Consider the following 17,715-nt stretch of genomic DNA (forward strand, 5'->3'; position numbering starts at 1 on the left):
TTGTGTTGAAAATGAATGTATTAGATCCAGAAAATCCCATATTTTTCCTAATGGTTGAGATATGATTTGTTGTGTTTTCCAAGAAAAACCCTTATTCTCTTATAAAAGTATGAAATGCATATGAATGTTCCTGTTATAAGTTGTAAATAATTGCACCAGGAAAATCCCTTATTTTCCTATTAGTTGTTTGGTTTGTATACAGGAAAAACCCTTATTTTCCTAACATGACTGGTAGTCTTTAAGACCGAAAGTTGCAAGAAATAGTCGTTCTTAAAAGTTGTGTCATAGTTTTATATAATAAAGCTATACGAAGATCACATTTGTTAGATGAAGAATAATTTTAATAGCTACTCGTTCACAAAAGCATAATACCATAATAATTGTATATCCGATGAGTTTTATAACCATACTAAACATAATATGCCTGTAACAACGTTCTTCATGCGTCGCAACTTTATGACAACTGTCACCCCAAAGGACGGACTGTAGCTAACAGTCAGGGCGCGGGATCATGACTTCCCGTATAGATCTATACACATTTGACCCGTTCTCCGAACGGGAGACTCTGGTTATAGACATGACTTGCAGCATTACTCTCTAATAAAGAAAAGTAACGTTTGAAGATATACACGTCTCATGGATTCTCAACTAAGCCTGTATTAAAGTGATAGTTTTGTATGCAAAGTTTATCCTTTTTCACAATGTTTGACAAAGCAAAATCAAAAGTTTTTAGAATGTATAAAACGACTTAACAATGAAAGGTACTTTGAAATCATTATAGACTTTGTATAAGTCTAATGCACGTAAAGTATGACAAGAGTTTTCCATAGTAGTAATGAGTTCCAAGTGATTTATTCGATAAAACAAGTGAAGTGAAACTTTCTAAAATACACGATAATAACCGTATGTTTACTTGTATTCCCCCCCTAAAAGAGTATAAAAGCATTTAAAATGTATTTAAAGTGTGTTTGAAAGGGGTATGAACTCACCTGAAAGTTTGAAGATAGCAAGATGGAAAACCGGGCAAAGTTTCGTCTCGGGAAATGGATTTTCCTCGGGATTCTCGGGATTTCTTGGGAGTAAAATCGACCTTCGGGACTTGCACAAAATGACCAGGGCTTCGGGGTAGTGCAAGCACGGAAAACGAGACAAAACGCAAGAAAAGAGAGAGAGAATGAGCAATTTTTCCGGGAACCCTCGCATCCCTTTTATAGGGGCCTGGAAGCGCCTCGGTACGCGGGGCGTACGCGTACGTCACGCGTGACCGAGTCCTCGACTGCCTCGCACTTCGAACGGGACGGGACGGGGGGGGGGGGGGGGTAGGCTCGCATAGGGGCGACGTGGACGATCCGAGGCCATGGCCTCGAGTACGCTGGGCGTACTCACGTGACTCAGGCTTCGGATAATACCGAATTTTTGAATAAAAATATATATTAATTATTTATCAAACTTCAAAAATTCATATCTCCTTCATACGAACTCCGTTTTTGACGTTCTTTATATCCACGTGTAGGTGAGACTAAGATCTACAACTTTCGTTTAGATTCCGTCAGCAAATTCCGAAATTATTTTTATTATTTATTTATTAAAATGACGTGATTAAGGAATTTCTTTAAAAATTCATAACTTTTTCATACGATGTCTGATTTGGGCGTTCTTTTTATGCACGTTTGTAGTTTAGCGATATCTATGACTTTCATTTAGACACCTAAGGTCAAAAAGTGTTTTATTGAAACTTTGCGTTTTTACGTAACTTCGCATTGCTGGTTTTTGTCCGAAAACTTAGAATGGTCATAACTTTTTCGTTATAACTCGGATTTTTGTGTTATTTATATGTTTGGAAACCTTAAGACGATACCTACCACATAGTGTACTCCAAACAGAGCTTTTGAATACTTCTTTCGATGATATTCTAATTCCTTTCTCAAAGAGGTTACAAGACTCGATCTTTGATGACTTGAAATGACGGGTTGTTACATCATCCCCCGTTAGAGGGAATTTCGTCCCGAAATTTTAATATAAAAGAAAAGTCTTAGGGGCTGAGGAAGAGGTATGGATACTTCTGTTGCATTTGATCTTCTCGTTCCCACGTGAACTCAGGTCCCCTCTTAGCATTCCATCGGACCTTTACTATTGGAATGCGGCTCTGTTTAGTTCGTTTAACTTCCCTATCCATGATCTCGATGGGTTCTTCAACAAAGTTAAGATTTTCATTTAATTTGATCTCATCGAGTGGGATTACAAGTGTTTCGTCGGACAAACACTTCTTCAGGTTTGATACATGGAATACTGGATGTACTTTGTTAAGCTCGGTTGGAAGTCGGAGTTTGTAGGCCACTGGACCAACTCTTGAAATGATTTCGAAGGGTCCAATGTACCTAGGATTTAGCTTCCCATGTTTTCCAAAGCGTATCATTCCCTTCCAGGGTGAGACCTTCAGTAGTACACGATCGCCAATCTGAAATTCCAAGGGTTTACGTCTTTTGTCGGCATAGCTCTTTTGCCTATCCCTCGAGGATTTCAGTCGTTCTCATATTTGCACGATCTTTTTAGTAGTTTCTCTGATGATCTCCGGACCAGTGAGGGTGCTATCAGGGACTAGACCTTTTGCTAATTTTGTGTCGCCCACTTCCGTCCAGCACAGAGGTGATCTGCACTTACAGCCATAAAGGGCTTCAAATGGAGCAGTATTGATACTAGTATGATAACTATTGTTATAAGAGAACTCGACCAAAGGTAAGTGAACATCCCATGCCTTACCAAAGTCGATTAAAAATGCTCGCAACATGTCTTCCAAGGTTTGGATCGTCCTTTCATTCTGTCCGTCAGTTTGGAGGTGATAGGCTGTACTCATGTCCAATCTTGTTCCCATGGATTTTTGCAATGATTGCCGGAATCTAGACGTGAATCTGCTGTCTCTGTCCGAGATGATACACATTGGCATTCCATGGAGTCGTATGATCTCTCGGATGTAGATTCTTGATAGCTTTTCCATTTTATCACTTTCCTTGATCGGTAGGAAATGAGCGGACTTGATTAATCTATCGACGATTACCCAAATAGTATCTTGGCCACCCTGCGTTTTGGGCAGTTTCGTTATAAAGTCCATGGAAATCTACTCCCATTTCCACTCAGGAATTTCAGGTTGTTGGAGTAGCCCTGAGGGTTTCTGGTGTTCTATTTTTATCTTGGCGCAAGTCAAACACTTGCTCACAAATGTAGCGATCTCTGCTTTCATGTTTGGCCACCAGTAGAGTTGCTTGAGATCTTAATACATCTTGTCTGACCCGGGATGTATGGAGTATGGAGTCTTGTGTGCCTCGCTCATAACTACCTCTCTAAATCCACCAAACTTGGGTGTCCATATTCGGTTCATGAGGTAGCGTGCTCCGTCACTCTTGATTTCTATGTTCTTGTCCATTCCCCTAAGGGTCTCACCTTTCACGTTTTCGGGTTTCAAGGCCTCTATTTGAGCTTCCTTGACTTGTGATGACAGGTGCGAATGGATCGACATGGCTAATGACTTCACTCTTCGGCCAGAGTACTCCTTACGACTAAGGGCATCTGCCACGACGTTTGCCTTTCCTGGATGATAGCGAATCTCACATTCGTAGTTGTTGAGCAATTCGACCCAACGTCGCTGTCTCATGTTCAACTCCTTCTGGTCGAAGATGTGTTGTAGGCTCTTGTGGTCTGTAAAGATAGTGCACTTGGTACCATATAGGTAGTGTCTCCAGATTTTAAGAGCGAAGACCACCGCCCCAAGTTCTAAATCATGAGTGGTGTAGTTGACCTCATGCTTTTTTAGTTGTCGTGAGGTATATGCAATAACCTTTCCCTCCGCATTAGTACACAGCCCAACCCTTGCTTCGAAGCGTCGCAATACACCACAAAATCTTCGATCCCTTCTGCAAGAGAAAGGATGGGCGCACTGCAAAGGGCCTGTTTCAAAGTCTGAAATGCAGCATCTTGCTTTTCTCCCCAATTGTAGGTCACACCTTTCTGGGTTAAGGCGGTAAGAGGCTTTGCGATGCTGGAGAAATTCTGAATGATCCTTCGATAATAACCAGCAAGACCTAGAAATTGGCGAATTTCTGTTGGTGTAGTTGGTGCAGACCAGTTTTTGATAGCCTTGATTTTTGATGGATCCACGTGGATTCCTTCCTTGCTGACCACGTGACCGAGGAAGTCCACCTTTCTAATCCAAAACTCACATTTTGAGAATTTTGCATACAGTCTCTCAGTCCGTAACGTCTCTAAGACTTGCCTCAGATGTTGACTATGCTCTTCTTTATTCTATGAATACTATCACAAATTTATCCAAGAATGGACGACATACCCGATTCATTAGATCCATGAATAAGGCCGGGGCATTGGTTAGTCCGAACGACATCACTACGAACTCGTAATGTCCATATCTCGTTTGGAAGGCTGTTTTGGGAACATCACTCTCCAGGACTCGCAGCTGGTGATATCCCGACCTCAGATCGATCTTGGAGAAGTAGTTGGCTCCTTGGAGTTGGTCGAATAAGTCATCGATTCGGGGTAGGGGGTATCGGTTCTTGATGGTAAGTTTGTTGAGTTCTCGATAGTCGATGCACATTCTGAATGATCCATCCTTCTTTTTCACGAACAACACGGGTGCTCCCCATGGCGAGAAGCTCAGCCTGATGAATCCTTTTCCAAGTAGTTCATTCAGTTGGTTGGATATCTCTTGCATCTCTGCCGAGGCTAATCGATAAGGTGCTTTGGCTACTGGGGTAGCCCCGGGAACCAGATCGATTCTGAACTCAACTTGTCTCGCGGGAGGTATTCCCGGAAGGTCCTCGGTAAAAACATCGGGAAAATCACATACGTCGGGCACATTCTTGATGTCCTGGACTTCGCGTTTCACATCTACCACATGTGGCAAAAACGCTTGACTCTCCTTGCGTAGGCATTTCTGAGCTTGGATACTTGAGATGATATGAAGAGTGGTACTGGGTTTGTCGCCCAAGATAATGAATGTTTCGTCGGTTGGCAGATTAAGGCAAACGGCCTTATCGTAACATAAAATGTCCGCATGATGAGAACTCAGCCAATCCATGCCAACAATGACATCGAAGCTCTTAATCGAGACTGGCATGAGGCTGATTGAAAAGGGATTATCGTTTAATGTTAGGGTGAAGTTTAAGTATATCTCCTTAGTGCCTTCGGTTTTTCTGTTGGCCATTTCTACTATGAATGGTTCACTTAATGATTGCGGTATTGATTTTAGCAGGCCTTTAAAGTTGTGACTCACAAAACTCCTTTCCGCTCCACTATCAAACAAAATGCATGCATATGAGTTATCGAGAAGAAACGTACCCGTAACAATAGTAGGGTCCGCAATGGCTTCATCGTGTCCCATTGCGAAAACTCGGCCCCTTCCACCGGTATTCCGGTTGTTTGCCTTTGGGCAGTCCCTGCGGTAGTGCCCCGTGTCTCCACACTCAAAGCAGGAGCGGCTTACCCCGGTATTAGCAATGGGGATGGATGGTTGGGTTGGCTCTTTGCAATAGCAGGCTGTATGTCCCTTCTTATTGCACTTGGTGCATTGAAGATCATGACAAGGACCGTGGTGGTGGAAGTTGCATCGGTTGCACTTAGGAAGTTTCCCATTATATGAGCTTGTGGGGGTAGGGTTGGCAGGTACAATCATAGCGTGGGTCGCTATTACTTATCGTTTCTTGGGGTTTTCCTGGAGGGTTTGTCCCCTCCTTTTGTTCCAAGGCCTACTCTGGCCCTGAGCCTCCCTAGATGGATTTGCGGTTGTTGCAATGGTACCCTGTTTTACTCCGTGGTCGATGAGTCGCTGAGCCAGGCGTTTAGCGCTGTTGTAGGTAACAGGGCTGGAAGCTAGGACATGTCCTTGAATCTGGGGTGACAACCCCCAAATGTACCTTTCAACATTCTTTGATTCTGGGTTGACCATGGTAGGGCAAAGTGCAGCGAGGTCGTTGAACCTAGTTGTGTAGGCGACTAGGTCAGACCCAGTCATTTTTAGATTCCAGAGCTCCTGCTCAAGCTTTTGCACTTCGCCCCTTGGGCAGTATTCTTCCAGTAGTAGAACCTTCAGATCTTCCCAACTCATGGCGTTGGCGACAGTGAGCATCACCGAATTCACATGGCTTTTCCACCAAGTGAGGACTCGATCTATGAAAGTGCAAGCAGCGAACTTGACTTTGCATGCTTCCAGGCATGAGCAGATCTCGAAGACCGTTTTGGTCTTCTCGAACCATTGCATTAGTGCAATGACTCCCCCAATTCCATTAAAAGTTTTTGGCTTAGCGTTAGAAAACTCCTTGTAAGTACATTCTCTTACTTGGCCATGACCAGTGCCATGATTTGGATGATTCGTGCTGCTTCCTGCCCCTCCATTTCCGTGGGAGTTTATTTGCGAGAGCGCTGCAGTTACTGCTGCTGTGATAGCAGCCTGGACCATGGCTGGATCATAAGTTGGTGGTGGAGGTGGTGGTGGTGCCGTGCCCGGCCTGGGCCTTAGGTTTGGACGAGGAGGCATCGCGCTGCCAAAAGAAAATGAAAGATTTATAAGTTTTGGTAGTTCAGAGTTGAATGATATTGAGTTAGCTTCTAATAGTTCTAAGAAATTGGGTTTGACCGACACAAGGTTTTGAGCTTGAAAATAAAGTTTGAATAGATATACCTATGAATTGAACGAACTACGCATGATTAACAAGAAGAAAAGGGATATACCCTTATATATATTAAACATATAGTTGTGTTACAGCGGGGTCTAGACAAAAGCTCATGACCTTTCTAAAGGCCTCCGATTACAGAACATTTTAAAGAAAATAATACTTTTATCCGAAGTCCTAATTTATAACAAAATTTGAGAGTCGGGAAAGTACTACTTGCAGCGCGGTTTGCGTTTGGAGCTCGACTCCGTGTCGGACTGCTTCGACTCCATGAGGCGCCTATCAAACGCAACTTGTTGTTCCCTCAATTCTACGAAGGCTGCATTTGCTTGTGCTTGAAATGCTTCGGTGCGAATGTGGATGTCGTTATGCAACATCTCTAGGCGGTTGATATCGGCCATGTGGATTTGTACTTCCACATTGACCTCTCGGATTCGGTTGGCTTGCACTCTGGATTGATAGCACTGGTTAGCGAGTTTACCAACCATGACCGGAAGTGCTCGGTCGGCTGATCCCCCGCCTCTGACATCATAGAAGTCTCGGCACATGTCGTAGGGAGGGCGTAAGCTTTGTTGTTGGCTCCAATGATGGAGGTGACTTCCCCACACAGGAGTGGGTCCTTGGAAGTTCCTCACATGAACGGGAGGTTGTGGAATTGGTGGATTGATAGTTTCTGGCTCTGAATCCGTGCCAGAGTTATCCCCTTCCTCTAACTCTATAGGCTCTTCGTCTTCTTCAGGATCTTATTCGATCCATCCTCCATTACCTTGGTTTGGGTAGTAAGGGTCATTGGGGTGATGGAATCCCGCCATTTAGACTGTACGAGAATAGGGTTAAAATTTTACTATAATGGTTGACGGCAACACAAAAACTCCCTTAGTATTATGTAATGATGTGCTTTTGGTAAGTTTTAAAATCGTTGTCCAATGCAGACACTCCTTGGCATACGTTAGTCGGCTCTCAGACAAATATAGTTGATCAGGCTATATTCTTCCCAGTTCCGATTACATGTCCCAAGGCGTACCTGTACTGCACAACTTATTTATAATACTTCTAAAGTTATTTACTATGAAACTGTTATTAGTATGAAATGAGTGCATGCTTACCTTAAAACTAAATAAATTTAATTTCAAAAGTATGACTTTTCTCAGAGTGTTTTTGCCCAGTTGAGTTTATAGTTGTATACCAAAAAGAAATGGTTTTGATATACTTAATTCCCTATAAACAAAGCTCTGATACCAATCTGTCACACCCCCAAACCAGAACGGCGGAAACGTTTGGGGGCGGAGGATGTCATATTCAGTATCATAACAGTTCATAGAAAGGAAAGTACACACCACCATATATATTAAACATTCCAAGATGTTTACATAATTGTATTCATTACATGTTTAAAAGATAAATACATAAACATCATTCAAAAGAAGTAATTAATGCCAGCACGTTAATCCCAAAAGTTGATTTCCAAACCTGCTTAGTGGTTCCCTGAGAATACAAGTTAATTCAAAGAAAAAGTGTCAACAATTAAGTTGGTGAGTTCGTAAGTAGTTTAGAAAAATTGGATGCCATTCCAAAATGGGTGTATGTTTTCCAGAAAACTCAGTATTTCAAGTGTGAAGAGTTATGACTTGTTGTGTTGAAAATGAATGTATTAGATCCAGAAAATCCCATATTTTCCCTAATGGTTGAAATATGATTTGTTGTGTTTTCCAAGAAAAACCCTTATTCTCTTATAAAAGTATGAAATGCATATGAATGTTCGTGTTATAAGTTGTAAATAATTGCACCAGGAAAATCCCTTATTTTCCTATTAGTTGTTTGGTTTGTATATAGGAAAAACCCTTATTTTCCTAACATGACTGGTAGTCTTTAAGACCAAAAGTTGCAAGAAATAGTCGTTCTTAAAAGTTGTGTCATAGTTTTATATAATAAAGCTATACGAAGATCGCATTTGTTAGATGAAGAATAGTTTTAATAGCTACTCGTTCACAAAAGCATAATACCATAATAATTGTATATCCGATGAGTTTTATAACCATACTAAACATAATATGCCTGTAACGACGTTCTTCATGCGTCGCAACGTTATGACAACTGTCACCCCAAAGGACGGACTGTAGCTAACAGTCAGGGCGCGGGATCATGACTTCCCGTATAGATCTATACACATTTGACATGTTCTCCGAACGGGAGACTCTGGTTATAGACATGACTTGCAACATTACTCTCTAATAAAGAAAAGTAACGTTTGAAGATATACACGTCTCATGGATTCTCAACTAAGCCTGTATTAAAGTGATAGTTTTGTATGCAAAGTTTATCCTTTTTCACAATGTTTGACAAAGCAAAATCAAAAGTTTTTAGAATGTATAAAACGAGTTAACAATGAAAGGTACTTTGAAATCATTATAGACTTTGTATAAGTCTAATGCACGCAAAGTATGACAAGAGTTTTCCATAGTAGTAATGAGTTCCAAGTGATTTATTCGATAAAACAAGTGAAGTGAAACTTTATAAAATACACGATAATAACCGTATGTTTACTTGTATTCCCCCCCTAAAAGAGTATAAAAGCATTTAAAATGTATTTAAAGTGTGTTTGAAAGGGGTATGAACTCACCTGAAAGTTTGAAGATAGCAAGATGGAAAACCGGGCAAAGTTTCATCTCGGGAAATGGATTTTCCTCGGGATTCTCGGGATTTCTCGGGAGTAAAATCGACCTTCGGGACTTGCACAAAATGACCAGGGCTTCGGGGTAGTGCGAGCACGGAAAACGAGGCAAAACGCAAGAAAAGAGAGAGAGAATGAGCAATTTTTCCGGGAACCCTCGCATCCCTTTTATAGGGGGCTGGAACCGCCTCGGTACGCGGGGCGTACGCGTACGTCACGCGTGACCGAGTCCTCGACTGCCTCGCACTTCGAACGGGATGGGGGGGGGGGGGGTAGGCTCGCATAGGGGCGACGTGGACGATCCGAGGCCGTGGCCTCGAGTACGCTGGGCGTACTCGCGTGACTTAGGCTTCTGATAATACTGAATTTTTGAATAAAAATATATATTAATTATTTATCAAACTTCAAAAATTCATATCTCCATGCATGGATCATGAAAGCCCAAAATGTGATGGATTAGTGATTACTAGTGGGCTAGAAGGTGGTTTGGGCTCAATGGTTGGGTTGTGCATGGTAACCCACAAATTCAATTAAGGTTGCATGAAGACTAGGGCAACATTTTTAAGGCTTCATAAGTGCTAAAAACGTTACTATTTGCTTCATAAAGCCTCCTAGCCGTTTTTGACACTCTTTGGTGGATTAGGGTTACACTTTAATGCTTATAATGACTCCTTAATGCTTCTTATGGCTCCTTAAGCAAGCATAGCCGTTTTTTTTTCATTCACAAGTCTCATGGACGTTTTTTTTGTGTTCTTTCAAGAGTTACCTTAATTTCTATTTACTAGTTTTAATGAATAATTGGTTGGTTGGCTTGTAACCACCAAATTTGTAATAAAGGCTTCATATAAAGCCAAATTATGCATGGAAAAAGTAATACACGAATTTTAATCAAAGAACCATTATTTTCACCTTGAATTATTGTTATAATTCTCAAATTATCTTGTTGGGACGTGTTCTTGACTTGATACGAACTCAATCCAATAGGTCTTGGATTGTTTTCATCGGTATACAACTTAATAGGTCTTGAGTTGTTACTATACTAATCTATCTATTTCTTTCCATTCACATATCATTTGTGGTTGCTATTCTCTCTTAATTTACCTAAACACTACCCTACTCACTAAATCAAGCCCATACACGTATCATAAGTGGTATCAGAGACTAGTTCCGATTGGGTTTGTTCAAAAGAAATTCTGCTAAGTTTGTTTGAACTGAGTTGTTATCCAAAAATGTTGCGCAAGCTATATGTTGAAGAAGAGGAGGAAGAAGATTTCGGTCCCATCTACGACACCGATGGTGAAGGGGAATTTTGTGAAAGAATAAATTTCTTGTTTGAAGAGGAATTTATTGAAAAATTCACTTTCATGGTTGGAGATGAAATTATTGAAGACTCTAGCCCTATCTACGATATTTATGGGGAAGAGGATCATGAAGAAATTGAAGAAGAAATAAATTTTGTGCTTGGAAACGAAATTGATGAAAAGTTTTTGAAAGAAAAAGATTTTGTTGTTACAAACAAAATTGTTGAAGAAAAGGTTGAAGAATTCAAAGAGGTGGAGCAAGTTCTTGACCACGAAGATGTGGTTGTGGTTAAGAAGGATGATGATACTCGTCTTATAACAAACCGTCTTTCTAAGAACCTAGAAGAAGGAGTGACCGATCAAGTTCCAAGTTCCAAGCAATTACGAGGGAGGGAGTTCATAATGCTTGGATTCCTATTCTTGTGGTGTACTTTCAGTTGGGAAGCCATGTTATTGGAACATGTTGTTCATCAACCCACAAGTACAAACCATGATCTATTATTTCATATGACCATTGTTAATCCTTTAAATTATTTCAAGAATAATTTACTAGGTCCTAATCTTGTTCATGGGAGTGTACGAAAGTGGTTTTTGATCCACAAATGGAAGACACGGTTAGGATTTCATTTGGCGAGTTCTTTTAGCTATTTGAAGAACATGTGTATGTGGAGAAGAGACCAACTTGGAGTAAAGAAAATGTCACATTCTGCAATAAAAATATGTTTTCAAGACCTATTGTCATGGAAGGTTTGTATGGGAGAACAACAAAATTTGGTTCTTACTGAATTGAGGACAATTCCTTTCGAAGAAGGAGGGAATGATACATGTGTGGAAGTGACAAATTTTGAAAATGATAATGGTTACAATGTGGATTTGGGAGGAGACCATGGAATGCATGCTACCTTTAATGTGGGAGATCTTTCACCTTATCTTGATGATGATGGACTTGATGAATTGAGGTCAATTCCTTTCAAAGGGGGAAGGGATGATCCATGCATGGATCATGAAAGCCCAAAATGTGATGGATTAGTGATTACTAGTGGGCTAGAAGGTGGTTTGGGCTCAATGGTTGGGTTGTGCATGGTAACCCACAAATTCAATTAAGGTTGCATGAAGACTAGGGCAACATTTTTAAGGCTTCATAAGTGCTAAAAACGTTACTATTTGCTTCATAAAGCCTCCTAGCCGTTTTTGACACTCTTTGGTGGATTAGGGTTACACTTTAATGCTTATAATGACTCCTTAATGCTTCTTATGGCTCCTTAAGCAAGCATAGCCGTTTTTTTTTCATTCACAAGTCTCATGGACGTTTTTTTTGTGTTCTTTCAAGAGTTACCTTAATTTCTATTTACTAGTTTTAATTAATAATTGGTTGGTTGGCTTGTAACCACCAAATTTGTAATAAAGGCTTCATATAAAGCCAAATTATGCATGGAAAAAGTAATACACGAATTTTAATCAAAGAACCATTATTTTCACCTTGAATTATTGTTATAATTCTCAAATTATCTTGTTGGGACGTGTTCTTGACTTGATACGAACTCAATCCAATAGGTCTTGGATTGTTTTCATCGGTATACAACTTAATAGGTCTTGAGTTGTTACTATACTAATCTATCTATTTCTTTCCATTCACATATCATTTGTGGTTGCTATTCTCTCTTAATTTACCTAAACACTACCCTACTCACTAAATCAAGCCCATACACGCATCAGATCTATACACATTTGACATGTTCTCCGAACGGGAGACTCTGGTTATAGACATGACTTGCAACATTACTCTCTAATAAAGAAAAGTAACGTTTGAAGATATACACGTCTCATGGATTCTCAACTAAGCCTGTATTAAAGTGATAGTTTTGTATGCAAAGTTTATCCTTTTTCACAATGTTTGACAAAGCAAAATCAAAAGTTTTTAGAATGTATAAAACGAGTTAACAATGAAAGGTACTTTGAAATCATTATAGACTTTGTATAAGTCTAATGCACGCAAAGTATGACAAGAGTTTTCCATAGTAGTAATGAGTTCCAAGTGATTTATTCGATAAAACAAGTGAAGTGAAACTTTATAAAATACACGATAATAACCGTATGTTTACTTGTATTCCCCCCCTAAAAGAGTATAAAAGCATTTAAAATGTATTTAAAGTGTGTTTGAAAGGGGTATGAACTCACCTGAAAGTTTGAAGATAGCAAGATGGAAAACCGGGCAAAGTTTCATCTCGGGAAATGGATTTTCCTCGGGATTCTCGGGATTTCTCGGGAGTAAAATCGACCTTCGGGACTTGCACAAAATGACCAGGGCTTCGGGGTAGTGCGAGCACGGAAAACGAGGCAAAACGCAAGAAAAGAGAGAGAGAATGAGCAATTTTTCCGGGAACCCTCGCATCCCTTTTATAGGGGGCTGGAACCGCCTCGGTACGCGGGGCGTACGCGTACGTCACGCGTGACCGAGTCCTCGACTGCCTCGCACTTCGAACGGGACGGGGGGGGGGGGGGGTAGGCTCGCATAGGGGCGACGTGGACGATCCGAGGCCGTGGCCTCGAGTACGCTGGGCGTACTCGCGTGACTTAGGCTTCTGATAATACTGAATTTTTGAATAAAAATATATATTAATTATTTATCAAACTTCAAAAATTCATATCTCCTTCATACGAACTCCGTTTTAGAAGTTCTTTATATCCACGCGTAGGTGAGACTAAGATCTACAACTTTCGTTTAGAGTCCGTCGGCAAATTCCGAAATTATTTTTATTATTTATTTATTAAAATGACGTGATTAAGGAATTTCTTTAAAAATTCATAACTATTTCATACGATGTCTGATTTGGGCGTTCTTTTTATGCACGTTTGTAGTTTAGCGATATCTATGACTTTCATTTAATCACCTAAGGTCAAAATATGTTTTATTGAAACTTTGCGTTTTTACGTAACTTCGCATTGCCGGTTTTTGTCGGAAAACTTAGAATGGTTATAACTTCTTCGTTATAACTCGGATTTTTGTGTTATTTATATGTTTGGAAACCTTAAGACGATACCTACCACATAGCGTACTCCAAATAGAGCTTTTAAATACTTCATTTTTTCGATGATATTCTAATTCCTTTCTCAAAGAGGTTACAAGATTCGATCTTTGATGACTTGAAATGACGGGTTGTTACAAAGTGTTACAGTCTAAATTATATTTCATAATCTACGAATAATTCATACTAATCATCAATTAGAACTAATAAGAATACGAATACGAAAGTACAACTAGGAACAGAACGAATATGAAAGTACAATTAGGAACAAAACGAATATGAAAGTACAACTAGGAACAAAACGAATATGAAAGTACAATTAGGAACATAACGAATACGAATGTACAATTAGGAACAGAACGAATACGAAAGTATAACTAGAAATAGAATGAATAGGAATACTAAAGTAATAATGCGAAGGTAATAATACGAATACGAATGCGAATACGAATAGGATTATGAATAAGACTAGGAATACGAATACGAATACGAATAGGATTAGGAATAGGACTAGGAATACGAATACGAATGCGAATACGAATACAAATACGAATAGGATTAGGAATAGGACTAGGAATACGAATACGAATGTGAATACGAATACGAATAGGAATACAAATATAAATATGAATATGAATACAAATATAAAATACACATATGAATATGATTAAGAATAGAAATGCGAATACGAAGGCACGCATCTAGGTACAATCAAGTGTAACACAATTAGGATATCAAAATACCTAGCTAATATAACAAGTATGAAAGATAATCAAACATTACATTGGGATTCTATAACTAAACTTACTTTTAGGAAAATATAGGATTTTCCTGGGATAACAATTGTACATAACCAGATTCGTGTAATAAAACAGTTAAACAAACTTTACATATAAGAAAATATGGGATTTTCTTAGATAACAAACTTTTTTGGAAAACCAAAGGAAACTTAAACATTTTCAGAAAAACAAACATCTTATGAGCTCACCAGCTTTATGCTGATTTTCAAACTGATTGTATTCTCAGGTCCATATTAGACAGGTACCCAACGATCCTTTTGGAGAAGACGGAGCGTACAAAAGACTCGTCTATACTTTTGTTCATATATACATATGTATAACACTTGTAACACGTTACTTTTGAACATATCTAAATTCCAATATGTAATGTAATGGTTGTTTACTTTGCTTACTATGTGCATTGGATTTGATACTCAACGTGGAGTCCACCCCGGAGTGTTTCTGCCTACAGTTTCGGGGTGTGAGAGATTGGTATCAGAGCCCTTTTTTATAGTGAACTAGTATACCAAACCTTACATGGTATAAGACTATAAACACTAAGGGGCCTAAGTGCTCTGAACTAAAAGTATACTTCAAAGTATAAGTATTTTCAAAAGTATACAAGCATACCTAACCGTCGAAATCTGTAACTACAAGTAGAACAAAACATAAGTAAATGGGTGTTGTACGCTGCGGTTAAACCTGGGCAGTTACATAGTCGTGTCTAGGATCAATATAGCCTGGCCAACTATATTCATTCGAGACACGGCCAACATGTGCTTGGGAGTGACTGTGGTGTGCGACATGCCTAAAACTTACCCAATACCCAAACAATGAGCCGTTGTTGCAACGAGAAAAGAAATACTATGGGAGTATTTCTCGAGCCAACTCCGTTATAGAGATCCTTAGCCCAACATTGCTCCTCAATCATTCCTTTAGAGATAATTCATCTGCTTCTATCATATCTCTTGATTCAATCTAGAGGACATACCATCCTCTCTTTCCTGATCTTTTTAGATCAAGATGCCTCCGAGAAAGTGACCCAGTTCAAAGAACAACAACAACCCTCCGCCACCACCTCCTCCTCAATTCGATCCTATCGTATTCCAGATAGTTATTGTTGTCGCAGTGACAGCCACCATATCTCACATAAACCCCGGTGGTTCAGGCGGTGGTACCCAAACCCAAAACCAGGAAGGTAGCCAAGGACACCGAAAGGAGTGTTCCTCTAAGGAATTTATGAACACGAAACCTACAGTCTTCGATGGCGCAGGAGGTTTCATTGCCTTAGGTGGTTAGAGAAAATCGTGATATGATCTTTCTAATAAAATTGTGAAAATGGACCACTTGCAAAGGCATGAGCTATAAAACATTCAATAAGGCTTTAAACGGGCTGATTTGAGAAGTTTGTACTCAAGAAAGTGCATGAAGACCCATTTGACCCGATTAAGGTTGGATTACCATAATTCAAGTCCAAGAAAGATTTACAAGACCCAATAAGAGCCATTAAGAATACCATTTCGAATTTTTATAATTTAATTATGTAATTTACATTTTTATTCTCCTAAATAAGTGAGTAGGAGTTGTAAGAGTCATATGTTACTTGAACCCTGCTCATAAGTATGTCTAGATTCATAGTTTTAAGTCATGGAATTTAATGCCTTAAAGTTGATTGAATTAAAGTTGCATCTTTAATTCATGACTTTTGAGGTGTCTCTAAATCGCATATAAATAGGTTGCTTATGTTCTCATTTTAATCAATCAAGTTTTGAATACAATTTGTGAGTTTTTAACTCTTTTTTCGTTATTTGTGAACTTTAGAACTTATCAGGTTTTCATAGCTTGTGGCGTTCAAACTTATCAATCAATTTGGTGGGTTGATTGTGGCGTTTTATACCAAGGTTCTTGTCTCTTTATAGACAACGAGTCGCGGTTTCCACCTTTGTTTTACAATTCTGCAACCAAAAGAACGATCGGGCGAAACATGTTCAAACCTCAATTTTGGGTGAGATCACATCATTTGGTATCAGAGCTAGATCTATTGGTTTGCACATCCTTTTTTTGTTTTTTTTTTATCTTTCTTATTCTCGATTACTTGGAATTCAAGATACATGTATTGGTAATGGGTCTTGTCACAAGTTGACATGGTTCTTACTAGTGTTTATTGAATCTCTAAGTTTTCATCTCCTCATCTATATTGCTTTTTACAGAATCAAGATTCAAGTATTAATAGTGGGTCATATCACAAGTTGTTGTGGTTCCTATTATAGGGTTTTGGTTCAAGTTTTGTTATTTTTTCTTGTATTTATTGAAATGTAAAATCGATGAAAAAGAATGTTCGGAAAAAATCGAATAAAAAAGAAAAGAAAAAAATGTGAAGAAAGAAGATGAAGAAAAAAGAAAAAAAGAAAGAAAGGGAAAATGAAAAAAAAAGTGAGAGAGAGAAATAATAAAATTCCAAGTACAACTTTTTTTGCATGATCAACCATCTTGAAAAAAAGGAGAATGATATGAGATGAATCGAGTACAAACAAAATGCTCAACATTATTTAGATTCGAGGTCGAATCATCTTCAAGAAGAGGGGAATGATATGATCCATCTAATAACATTGTGAAGATGGACCACTTGCAAAGGCACGAGCTATAAAGCATTCAATAAGACTTTAAACAGACTGATTAGAGAAGTTTGTACTCAAGAAAGTGCATGAAGACCCATTTGACCCGATTAAGGTTGGATTACCATAATTCAAGACCAAGAAAGATTTACAAGACCGAATAAGAGCCATTAACAATACCATTTCGAATTTTTATAATTTAATTATGTAATTTTCGTTTTTATTCTCCCAAATAAGTGAGTAGGAGTTGTAAGAGTCATATGCTACTTGAACCCTGCTCATAAGTATGTCTAGATTCATAGTTTTAAGTCATGGAATTTAATGCCTTAAAGTTGATTGATCTAAAGTTGCATCTTTAATTCATGACTTTTGAGGTGTCTCTAAATCGCATATAAATAGGTTGCTTATGTTCTCATTTTAATCAATCAAGTTTTGAATACAATTTGTGAGTTTTTAACTCTTTTTTCGTTATTTGTGAACTTTAGAACTTATCAGGTTTTCATAGCTTGTGGCGTTCAAACTTATCAATCAATTTGATGGGTTGATTGTGGCGTTTTATACCAACGTTGTTGTCTCTTTATAGACAACGAGTCGCGGTTTCCACCTTTGTTTTACAATTCTGCAACCGAAAGAACGATCAGGCGAA

Source organism: Lactuca saligna, chromosome 2, assembly GCF_052625555.1.
Source record: "Lactuca saligna cultivar CGN05327 chromosome 2, ASM5262555v1, whole genome shotgun sequence".
Lineage (NCBI taxonomy): Eukaryota > Viridiplantae > Streptophyta > Magnoliopsida > Asterales > Asteraceae > Lactuca > Lactuca saligna.